Source organism: the organism of the source record quoted next, unplaced genomic scaffold (assembly GCF_019419815.1).
Source record: "Pyrus x bretschneideri cultivar Hongxiangsu unplaced genomic scaffold, Pyrus_bretschneideri_v1 Contig85, whole genome shotgun sequence".
Lineage (NCBI taxonomy): Eukaryota > Viridiplantae > Streptophyta > Magnoliopsida > Rosales > Rosaceae > Pyrus > Pyrus x bretschneideri.
The window spans coordinates 36,800-48,360 of NW_025999826.1; the positions used below are offsets into that span (position 1 = coordinate 36,800).

The 11,561-nt window shown below is 34.1% G+C and overlaps 1 pseudogene; it reads left to right on the top strand.

The window, feature by feature from the left end:
- Nucleotides 1–232: 232 nt before the first annotated feature.
- On the top strand, nt 233–11,301 carry LOC125473385 (annotated as a pseudogene).
- Nucleotides 11,302–11,561: the final 260 nt, after the last annotated feature.

Here is an 11,561-nt window from a genome sequence, read left to right on the forward strand (position 1 = left end):
GCATGGATACGCTAAGTGCATAGGGCATTCCTCTTTTAATTCACTTACTGCGTCCTACATTCAAATTCTCCTTAAAGTAGTAATATGGCTCGTAAGAAAAATTATGAAACTCGAACTTGGTGCAATGGGCGATGACAAATTGTTTTGGCAAACTAACATCACTCATGTCAGCTGCCTTCTATCATTTTAAGATTTTTTTAGCTTGACCTCACTCTTTAAGATGTTCTGTGACATGTGTGTAAGAGATGCAATTCATTTGTTGTACGAGAAGAATGTGTGTGGTGCACCAATTGCAGACACTACCTCAGGAATCTTTTCGGATCCATACATCGGTTTCATTGATTTTGCAAGCATGGTTCTTTGGTTTCTGGAGGTAAGGAATTTAATTTCGAGGAATGCGAAAACTGGGGAACCGGAGCAAAGAAACGGAAGCTGAATCGGTCGGCAAGTATGGTGTTTTTGACGTGCTTGAACAGCATCCTCACATTGGCCAAACTAAGGTTGGGTTCACTAAATTGTAATTTTATTTCAATCCTCCCACTCTTAGATTACACATGTGTTCCATTTTTCTGCTGCCCTCTTCTTGTAGCGCACATTTTCTTCTCGCCTAGTCTTAAACCACAATCATGGATTATGTAACCAATGTAACCAATGAGCCTAGGGCTACAAATGACAGGAAAATCATGCCACCAATTGTGTATAAGATTAATATAAACAATGAGAGAGAAAGTATGAAAGATTGACAAACTTAGAAATTGAAGCTTGCATAAATGCAACGTCTTAAAGACAAAAATTTATTTGTGCAATTATTAGAAAAAAAATTAGACATTTCCATAAAGCCTAGGGCTTTAGCGTTTGGCAGTAAAAGATGTTGCAATTTGACGCTATCCTAGTCCTCTTCTTGAAGAAATATGGTAAGTGCATAAATGTGATGCAACTAAGGCACGAAACATTTCAATCTCCATGGAAAGATTTGATTTGATCATTTGGGCTAGATGACGTGTCGTAGATTGTACGTTTAGCATACAAAACAACAAAGAGTTAAGGGAACTGTTGGTGATGATTAAGATAAATTAGTGCATACGTATCTTAGTTTCTTGTGAGATCTTAGTCTCTATCTTTTGGTAAGGTTGAAATTAATTTGAGATCTAACGTGTATTGTGGCTGTGAGTTTAGTTGTTAAACTGAATGTCTATTTCCTAGCATATGGATGTACACTCCTGTTAACTAATGGCAGTGCTTCTCCTTTAGGAAAAAAATCAAGAGAGATTATTTATATCATTATGTGGCCAAGAACTTGTCTCCATGATTTATGATAGTATGACTGTTCATTCATGAGAAATTATGTGCGATAATTAGGCATGATATAATATTCTCTGTATGCTTTTATGTTTAAAGACTATGTAATCCGGGTGTGCCATGCCTGTTCATTGACACCACATCGGCACATGCATATCCTTACATTTAAAATATTCCTCATATGAGGCATGACATTTTTGCAACTGAAAAAACTGATTTGTTCTGTCTGATATATTTCAAAGTTATGAAGTTATGAATGTTTCTTTCATCTGATATTGTGATGGGGACAGAAGACCTATGGTCGCATCTCGTTAAACGAGTGCATGTTTTCCCAACCATCTTGTAGAAAGTGATTCTTGTAGAGAACCGAACTAATAAGCCATATCAGTTTATGAGAATATTCCATTATTTAAAAAGGGTGCCTTTACTCTATATCATGAAAGTCATGTCTTGATCCATATAGGAAGATGCAAACCGCTGCATACATGGGAATTGACGAAGCCATGATAGGGCTCGATATTCCAGACTGATTTTCCTACTTCAATGAGTTATAGATATTCTAAAAGTACTTTTGAGGACTTGGTATTATAAATCTATTCTCTTACTAATTATAATTTCATAAGATGGAATGTGCACACTATAAGAAATAGTCAACCTAGCGGATTTAATTATTAAAGGTTAGATTAGAGAAGTAAGTTGATCATTGAGGGGAAGAGGCTAAAGCCAACAAAATCAATGAATCAGTTGGGCATAAACCTAACTTAGTTAATTGGACATTCCATAGTCCAAGTTCAATAGACAAATTGGTTAGGCATGATTCAAATAAGTTCACACACTATATACCTTATTCCTATGGCGAAAGAAGTGTGTTGTCTCCAAAAGGGATAGGGTGTATATTTATACATAATGACATTGATATCTCATAAAAAAGAGGAATAAAACAAACTATTCTCAATCAATGATCACCTATGTTAGAGTAGAAGTGGGGTCGCTTCTATGAGAATGAGATCGTTAAATTCTCTGAAGCTCTCATGAATTCAAGATTCGTTTAGGACCAAAATGAATGCATCCTTATGAACCATAATATATTAGGATATGACTTGTGTGTTGCTTATTTTCTTGGTTTATTACACATGGTGAATAGTTCGATGTCTTCTATACATTGTGTCATTAGTAAATCTGATAAGTATTCGCCAGGAAAGGCTCAAGTCCAAAACACACCCTCTCGATGCATCTCTTGTCCGCTTGTACTCTCAAATTTTTTCTAATTTTTCATTCATGTGAGGATTGTTGGAAATATATATTATAAAATTATTATTATAATTTGTAATTTAATATTTGATTGAAAAATTGTTGTAACCGTGAGTTGTTTGAATTCAATAGGTACATGCATCTTTTCCAAAGGGAACGTTGTATATACTGCTAGTCAAATGATGTCTATTTATAGATGAAAAGTCACACGTGTTTTATAAGCAGTACTTGGGTTTTATATAAACCAATGTATTAATTATAATTCGCTAGATAGCCCCGCCTAGGCAAGGCGTCCCATAGATAGCCCCGCCTAAGCATGAGATGAAGCCTCACGGTACTTAAAATTTTAATATATTATATATATATATATATATATAATTATATTTATAAAATATAATACTTTGTAAAATAAATATTGATATTGGTACCAGGTGGAATAACCAGTATATAAAAATTATAATCCGCTAGATTGACTAGTCAAATCCACTAGTCAACTAAGATAGATTTGTTAGTCAGTAAATCTAAGATTCAAATACCAATTTTAGTTTCCAAAAACTACCCCAGTCTTCAAGGTTGTAGTTTGTTGCAAGTTATCAATGTGTCAAGTGAGCATAACAATGAACACATACCATTTAGATGTTCAACATATATATGTACCATGTATGTGTGTGTGGGATGTGTGACACAATAAACATAACTTGAACTCAATAAACGTAACTTGAACACAAGATATTTTTGGTCGGAAAAACCCACTTTTGGGTTAAAAAACCGGGAACTCTCCACTGAGTCCAATCCACTAGTGTTAACAAAGATTCATACAAAGATCACACAAGCTCAATTCCTAGATGCCTATCTACAGAACATCTTTATCTTTGTGCAACCTTGCCTTACACGAGACAGTTTCCTTCAGTCTTAACGAAGTGGCAGCTCCTCCTGAGCTCATCACCTTATGGTACCGAGATCAACATGATCAATGATATGATATGATTTTATGATGTGCACATGAAATATGGATTCAAATGACCAGTCAGATTTTCTAGTCAAACTGTTGAAGGAAGAATTTAATGTGAATCCAAAAGCTTGGTCTAAAACGAATTTAAAGTTTAAGAACCAGACCAGGACTTAAATACAAACCTTAAAACAATGCAATCCTAATATACAATGATTGGGTGTTTAATGCATGAGGAAGGTTTGACAGCTAGGGTTTCATAAATTGAGAAGATGCAAGCTCAAAGCCTTAAAGCAACTCACTTTCTCTAACAAATAAATTCTAAATCCCCAAGTTGACAATTGAAACCCTAGAGACAAATATACCGAAGGAAATCTGATTTTCCATCTGCCAACTTGTCCTTAGGACACTTCTCGGCTGCAAAAGAGATCTATAGAGATTAATGGCTAGAAACTGACTACCATCAGAAAGGCATCAATTAGTCCATGTGGGTTGTCTTAATCTGTGTGCCTAGACAGCTGTAAGTCAGGGCGTAATATGGACTAGACAATTAAACTAGACAGAATGCAACATAACTATAAATATGAAATGCACATGCAAGAACAAACCTTTGAGTTGAAATGTGCCACTTCTTGAACATTGACTCTAGCAGCAACAACCCATAATCTGAATATATTCTAAAGCTAGATTGAGCATGTGTGATGGTTCAATTACAATATTTGACAAGTACAGCCAAACACTTAAGACTAGACTTTATAAATATAATTATAACTAAATCAAAGATAATATCATCTTCTTCATTACTAAGTCTAGTTGTACTTAGAAACTATGCCATCAAGTCTTAAAATGTTGTAATTATTTATTTTATTGTAAGCAATAATAGAGAACTTTAACAAAAATAAGGGTGAGTGGCCACAATTATAGGGGATTTGAAAGAAAATAAAGGTTGAATGTCACAATTATAGAGAAATTCAAAAGGAAATAAAGGTTGAGTGAAGAAATTATAGGGAATTTAAAATGAAAAGTGGAGCCATTATAAGGAATTTAAAAGGAAATTGATGTTAAAAAGTATAGATGTCTTTTGAGATTTTTAGGTCTATGAAATAGATCAAATGTATAAAAAGTATGAAAAAATTCTTGGGTAAATTACACAAAACTACCTCAACTATTGATCATTAACAGTTTCATACCTCATCTTTAAAAGTTTCAATGTCATACCGTATCTTCGAATTTGTTGCAATGTCATACCTTCCGTCAGTTGTCTGTCAATTCCTCTATTAAGTGTTGACGTGGCTTGTGACATGGCGCACTTTCTATTAAAAAACTAATAAAATATTATTAAAAACTAAAAAAAATCATTTAATATTTTTTAAATATTAAAATAATAATTAATTAAAGAAAAGTTATTAAAATAAAATAAACCACCCCATGTTCATCTTCCCCCCCTCCCCCCCACCCCCGACAACCCAGAAAGAAAGAAAGAAAGAAGAAGAAGAAGAAGAACAATAACAACAACAACAAAACAAAAAAGAAAAAAAAAAAAAAAAAACCCCTATCTTCATTTTCCCTGACCTCCCCTTCCCTGCAACCCACCTCTTTCTTCCCCCTCCTGTTTTCCCCTTCTCTCCTCCTCCACACCCACCTTCTTCCCTCCTCTACACATCCCACTCCTTAAATCCACACCATTCCCCCCATTTTCTCCGTGCCCAATTTCCCCACCTGCGAAATCAGCGGAAGACGAGATTTGGGTTGCAGGGAAAGGGGGGGTCAGGGAAGATGAAGATGGTTTTTTTTATTTTTTTATTTTTTTTATTTTTTTTATCTTTTTCTAGGTTGCAGGCAATGGGTGCGAGGGTGGGTGCGGCGGAGGAGGGAAGGGGAAGACAGGAGGAGGAAGAAAGGGTTGGTTGCAGGGAAAGGGGGTCGGGGAAGATGAAGATGAGTTTTTTTTTTTTTTTTTTTTTCCCTTCTTCTTTTTCTTTCTTTCTAGGTTGTAGGGGGTAGGGGGGAAGACGAACATGGGGTGGTTTTTTTATTTTTTATTTTTTTTAAGAACTTTTCTTTAATTAATTATTATTTTAATATTTTAAAAACATTAATGATTTTTTTTTTAGTTTTTAATAATATTTTATTAGTTTTTTAATAGAAAGTGTACCATGTCACAAGCCACGTCAGCATTTAGCGGAGGAATTGACAGACAACTAACGGAAGGTATGACATTGCAACAAATTCGAAGATACGGTATGGCATTGAAACTTTTTAAAGATGTGGTATGAAACTGTTAATGACCCAATAGTTGAGGTAGTTCTGTGTAATTTATCCATGCTTATCTTTTAGCTTTTTAATATATATAAAATAATATTAAAAAAAAAAACTTACAAAAAAGAATACTAAAAGAATATGCTGATAAAACCTATCAGGAAAGAGAAAAAAAATTTTAAAAAGAGAAAAATTAGCCCCAAAAGTTCACGTCTTCTTCTTCTTCTCCAAACTCTCTGCAACTCAAGAAAAAACCCAGATCTCAGCCATATTTTTTTTCCAAATTTTGTCAACTTTTAAACAAGTTGACGCCCAATCGAACACCCTAAGGTGCGCCCTGACGAAGGTAGGGGAGTTTTTCACCCACTCCCTCAAAACAGAGGCAAAATGGCTGCCCCTCCCCCCCCTCACCCCCCACCTCCAAGGCCGCCTAGGTGCGCCTGGAGACGAGGTTTTTAAAACACTGATATAAACTCATGAAACTATTGTCATTTACGCATAGAAAATTAGAGTTAATTCATACTCATGAGAAATAGGGTCTCTCCACTTTGTTTATCTCATTCTTCATTTGTCAAATTTCAAATCATGGCTTGAGAATACGGGAATAAATAAAGTGTGCTAGAGTCCAAATATTGTGGTGCTTTGATTTCAGATTATAAAGTGTTGAATCCTGAGTGACGGACGCCTAACGAACTGCAAGCAGGAGGGCAGGGCCAAATTATGTCTTTAGGACGTTGCAGTTATGCAAGCTTCAATCTCTAAGTTTGTCAAATTTTCTTACTCTCTCTAGTTTTTATTAATCTTATATACCCAATTCTTGTGATTTTTTTTTATTGAAAATATGACTTTAGCCCCTGAATTACATAAAACCCAATATGGTCTTTTTACCTAAATAAAACCCAGTGACTAGCCTCCACATAAGCAAATTCATTAACTGGGTTTGACTTCACACATTTTTCTTTTTTCAGATGACTAGAATACCCCTAATTACAATTTTAACTCTAATTATGCAAATTTTAAGGGAGGGATTAATGATTCTAAAAGGGAATTGTTATTAGCACTCCAAAAATCTCATTCTACACTCCAAACTTTCTATATTAGGAAGGAAAAATACACTTGTGAGGAGTGTAGAATGAGATTTTTGGAGTGCCAATAACACTTCCCTTCTAAAAAATGCATTAATGTTTAGATTTGATGCATAGTATAAAAATTAGAGATTGATGCTTATGTCAAAAATAAAAATAAAAATAAACATTAATGCTATACTTTTGTAAACACGAATATTCCTACGATGAATGAAACAAGAACATGTGTACAAAATAATATTTTGTATTGATTTTGGGGTTACAATCTCTTTTACAATTTGATCCTCTGATTTTATCTTCGTAAGTGTAGATCTGTGGATGGGCTGTTGATCCAAAGGGTCGTCGGGGCTTGATCTAGGGATGAACAGTTGTGCGGATTTGTTGATGTTGATTCAAAGGGCCGTTGGGACTTGATCTTAGGATGAACGATTGATGAACGGATCTTCAAGGGCTTTTGGGTTTGATCTTGAAGAACGGGTGTGTGGATTTGTTAATGTTGTTGATCCAAAGGGCCGTTGGGGCTTGATCTTAGGATGAACGGATGATGAATGATGAACACTTTCTTCAAGAGCCGTTGGGGCTTGATCTTGAAGGAGGATTTGACGAAGAATGAAGAGGGCTTTCTTGATCCTTCGGGGTTTGCTTGAGAGCTTTAGAGTTTCAAAGTTTCAAGGTTTTGGTGTGATGTGAATTGGTGAAGTGAAATGAATGAAATTGGCTTCTATTTATAGACTTTTTCAAGGCCTAATTTTGAATATAATATTCAGATTAAATAAATCATTTCTGCCAGGTGTTGACACATGTCCTATTTGATGACTTTTCTGATTTTGTTCGATTATTTGTTGAGTTTCATGATACGTGTAAAATTTATGTGATACGTGAACGTTGAAATTTTAATTATTGGTCAACATTTATTTCACTGAAATTTCGATGTCTACAATTTTTCTTAAGACTCGTAATTGTTTATCACTTACCAAATAAAAATTTGAAAGGGCACTACAAAAATATTTTATATAAAATAGGGAATTGTTATTAGCACTCCAAAAATCTCATTCTACACTCCAAACTTTCTACATTAGGAAGGAAAAATACACTTGTGAGGAGTGTAGAATGAGATTTTTAGAGTGCCAATAACACTTCCCTAAACATATAGGTAAATAATACATGTAATAATACATGTAAAATATCTAAAGGAATGCTATTTCATTCAAAATTAATTCACTTATATTTTAAATTACAATATAGGTAAAATATGTGCACATATGTATTAGTAATAAAATGTGTCATCCACAAAATAAAGGAATGTAATTTGATTAAAAAGTAATGTATCCACTACTTTTTGTTTATTGAATTTTAATTTACCTTTTTTTTTTTTTTTATCAAAATAATGTATCTACAATATAATTTTTGCAAATATAATGTATCTACTACTTTTTGTTTATGAATTTTAATTTACCTATTTTTTTTTACCAAAATAATGTATTTGCAATTTACCTATTGTTTGATTCAAAATAATGTATCTACTACTTTTTGTTTATGCATTTTAATTTACCTATTGTTTCTTTTACCAAAATAATGTGTCTACAATATAATTTACCTATTGTTTTATAATTGGAACAAATTAATTTACCTACCTGTAACAAGAAGAAATGTAACATCCCAAATTGACCAACGAAGAGGGAGTGATGTGTCTTATATATACATGCCCACCTCCTATAACACGAGGCCTTTTGGGAACTCACTAGCTTCGGATTCCATCGGAACTCCAAAGTTAAACGAGTTCGGGCGAGAGCATTCTCATGATGGGTGACCCACTGGGAAGTTCTCATGTAAGTTCTCAGAAACAAAACCGTGAGGGTGTGGTTGGGGCCCAAAGTGGACAATATCATATTACGGCGAAGCTAGTCTAGGATGTGACAAGAAATGTAGTTTGATGCATAATATTAAAAAAAAATATGTTACACCTACGTTTATACAACAATCAAAATGCGCCTAACATATACAACAATACATAAAAAATAATTTGCCTGCAAGTTGGAGAAATTTTAGACGATTCAAAATATATTATATAATTTTTTTAATAATTAGAATAAATTAATTTACCGCCCAATTAATACGGATATAATTAATGCAAACTATACCACAAACAATGGTAAATTTGTGGTACGATATGAACACAATTAATGCAATACAACAGTTTATGTTATTTTACTTTTTCTGTTACTTTTAATTTGGCATAAATTTAAAGATTTGGAAAATGGAAGAGAAAGTATGAATGGCATGGGTGTAAATACATTATACTAGTAGGTCAATAGTAATTTGATGTGGCTACAAATTTTAAATGTGGATTTTTATTGGAGGTTTAAAAATAAATGGATTTTTATCTAGAAATCATGAGTTGTATGGGCCAATATCTAAAACATCCTAATATGATTATTATCATTGGAATTCTATTATTATTCTCATATTTTCTTAAATCCCTCCAACAGTAGTTTGGAACTTTGAAGTGATACTTTATACACATTGTATTTTCTTAAATTGCTCCAACAGTAGTTTAGAAGTTTGAAGTGATACTTTTATACACATTGTTTTAACATTCTTTTATGAGCACTTATTTAATTCTAACAGATGGACGAGCTAGCTAAGTCGTTTATCTGGGATTCATATTTCCCCGTAAACGTGGATGAAACACTCTTCCATGTTCTGCTGCTTCTTTCAAACCACCGGCTGCAAGTGGTGCCTGTCATAGAGAGAACCAATTCTAAGCTCATTGGTTTTATTTCACAGGTATATCTCTCTAAATTTTACTTTGTGACTTCAATGGTGCTAGTGAGAAGCCAATATGGTTATCAATTACTTATCAACGGAAGCCAAACTGAGAATCTGTATAAGTAACAAGAAATCTTGAGCTTAGACAGTTTTAATTACGGGATGTGCTATCCACACACCATTTTTTACTTCTCACATACCTCTTATTAATTTATGTTCTTTGATTTTATTCAATTCATCTGATCCGACGGCCGAAAATTAAGAGGGTGTGTGAGAAATAAAAAAGGGTGTGTGGATATCACACTCCTTAATTATTTGAAGTTAACAAAACCAAAATAACTAAAATTCATGATTTATTTACACTTGGATATATAGCATGGAGTTCTGCATTTGGTGCTTCAATCAAGTGGTTTGGAGTGGTTTGATAGCATTGCTGACAAACCGTTATCAGACTTCCGGTATATATCACAAACCTTTGTCAGACTTCCAAAATGGTTTTGTTCTTTCAATTATTTTTGTTTCAATGAATCAAGCTATATTAGTTTACATACGCAATTCTCATTTTTATTGGAATTGCATCTTCGCTCATGTTTCCATTAAGGTTTGGTAATGAAGAGCATGTTGTGCATGTATATGGAGACCAAAGCCTAGCAGGAGCTCTTCATGTTCTATGGAAAAGCCGAAATGGTGCAGTTGCGGTCACAGATAGAAAAACTAAGAAGCTCATTGGTTGCATAAGGAACAGCGACATCTATCTTCTTCTTGAGAATCTTCCTCGCAATATAAAGTAAGTTATATCCATGTTTCAATCACCACCATGTGCCTGCTCCACGTTTACTTGTTACGATACACATACGTGGCTCAAATCTACCTGGCTTTTGGATGCTATCTCCAACTAAACCGTTTTGTGGAATCCAGATATTTTCAAAAGTTTTGATGCAATGAGATATGCTGCTTGCTTAATATTTTTCCAATACGGGACTAACTAATTAATAAATTATTCATAACATCCTTCTCCTTTCTCCCCTGTCTATGTAGTTGAACAAAAAAACCGTAAAGAAATATTGAAAATAAATAAATAAAAGATAGCCTCTCATGTTCATGACAAAACACTCCAACATATTCATAACGTCCAACACTCCAACACTCCAACATGTTCATGACAAAACACTCCAACCGTAAAGAATTATTCATAACGTCCAACACTCCAACATTGAAAATAAATAAAAGATAGCCTCTCATGTTCATGACAAAACAAAGCCATATTTAACATACATAGTTATCATTCAATTGCAGTAGTCTAACTGTGGAGCAGTTCATTCACATGGAGACTGATGATCACAAAAAAGGCTCCGATCCAACAATTGAACGAGACCTTGGCGCTCTTCTCTCAGCAGGCTTTCTGCTCCTCAAAAATAGCTTTTCACCGAAAATGGACTCACCGGTCACGAACAAGAAAACCCACACACTGAAGCAAGCCATGAGAAACATGGCAGACAAAAAAAGTAGTTTCAGCTTTTTGGTTGATGATTCAAATCAGGTCACAGCGATGCTCACGTTGAGAGATATGATCATCCAATTTGCTCACCATGTATAGATTCAAGCTTCCAAGGTGGTGGGTTCTTTGAATCTGCTCTAGAGCAGACTGGATATCATGTTAAAAATGGAACCATAATCTCTGATAAGTGACTTGTGATCGTTGATAGAGATATTGTATTAGTGATTGTACACTTGAGATGTTGACACTTACCTAAATCTTAGATAGGCAGCTAATTAGTTTGTTAGAATCTTGTGAGTTGTATAAGTACTTCATTCATGTAATAGCTTCCTTACTAAGTAATCAATACAAGAAATATCTTGAACTTTCATCTCTCTCTCTCTCTCTCTCTCTCTCTCTCCAGTTCTCTCTGCAATATCGTTCTTACAAGTTCATAGTATATACATTAACA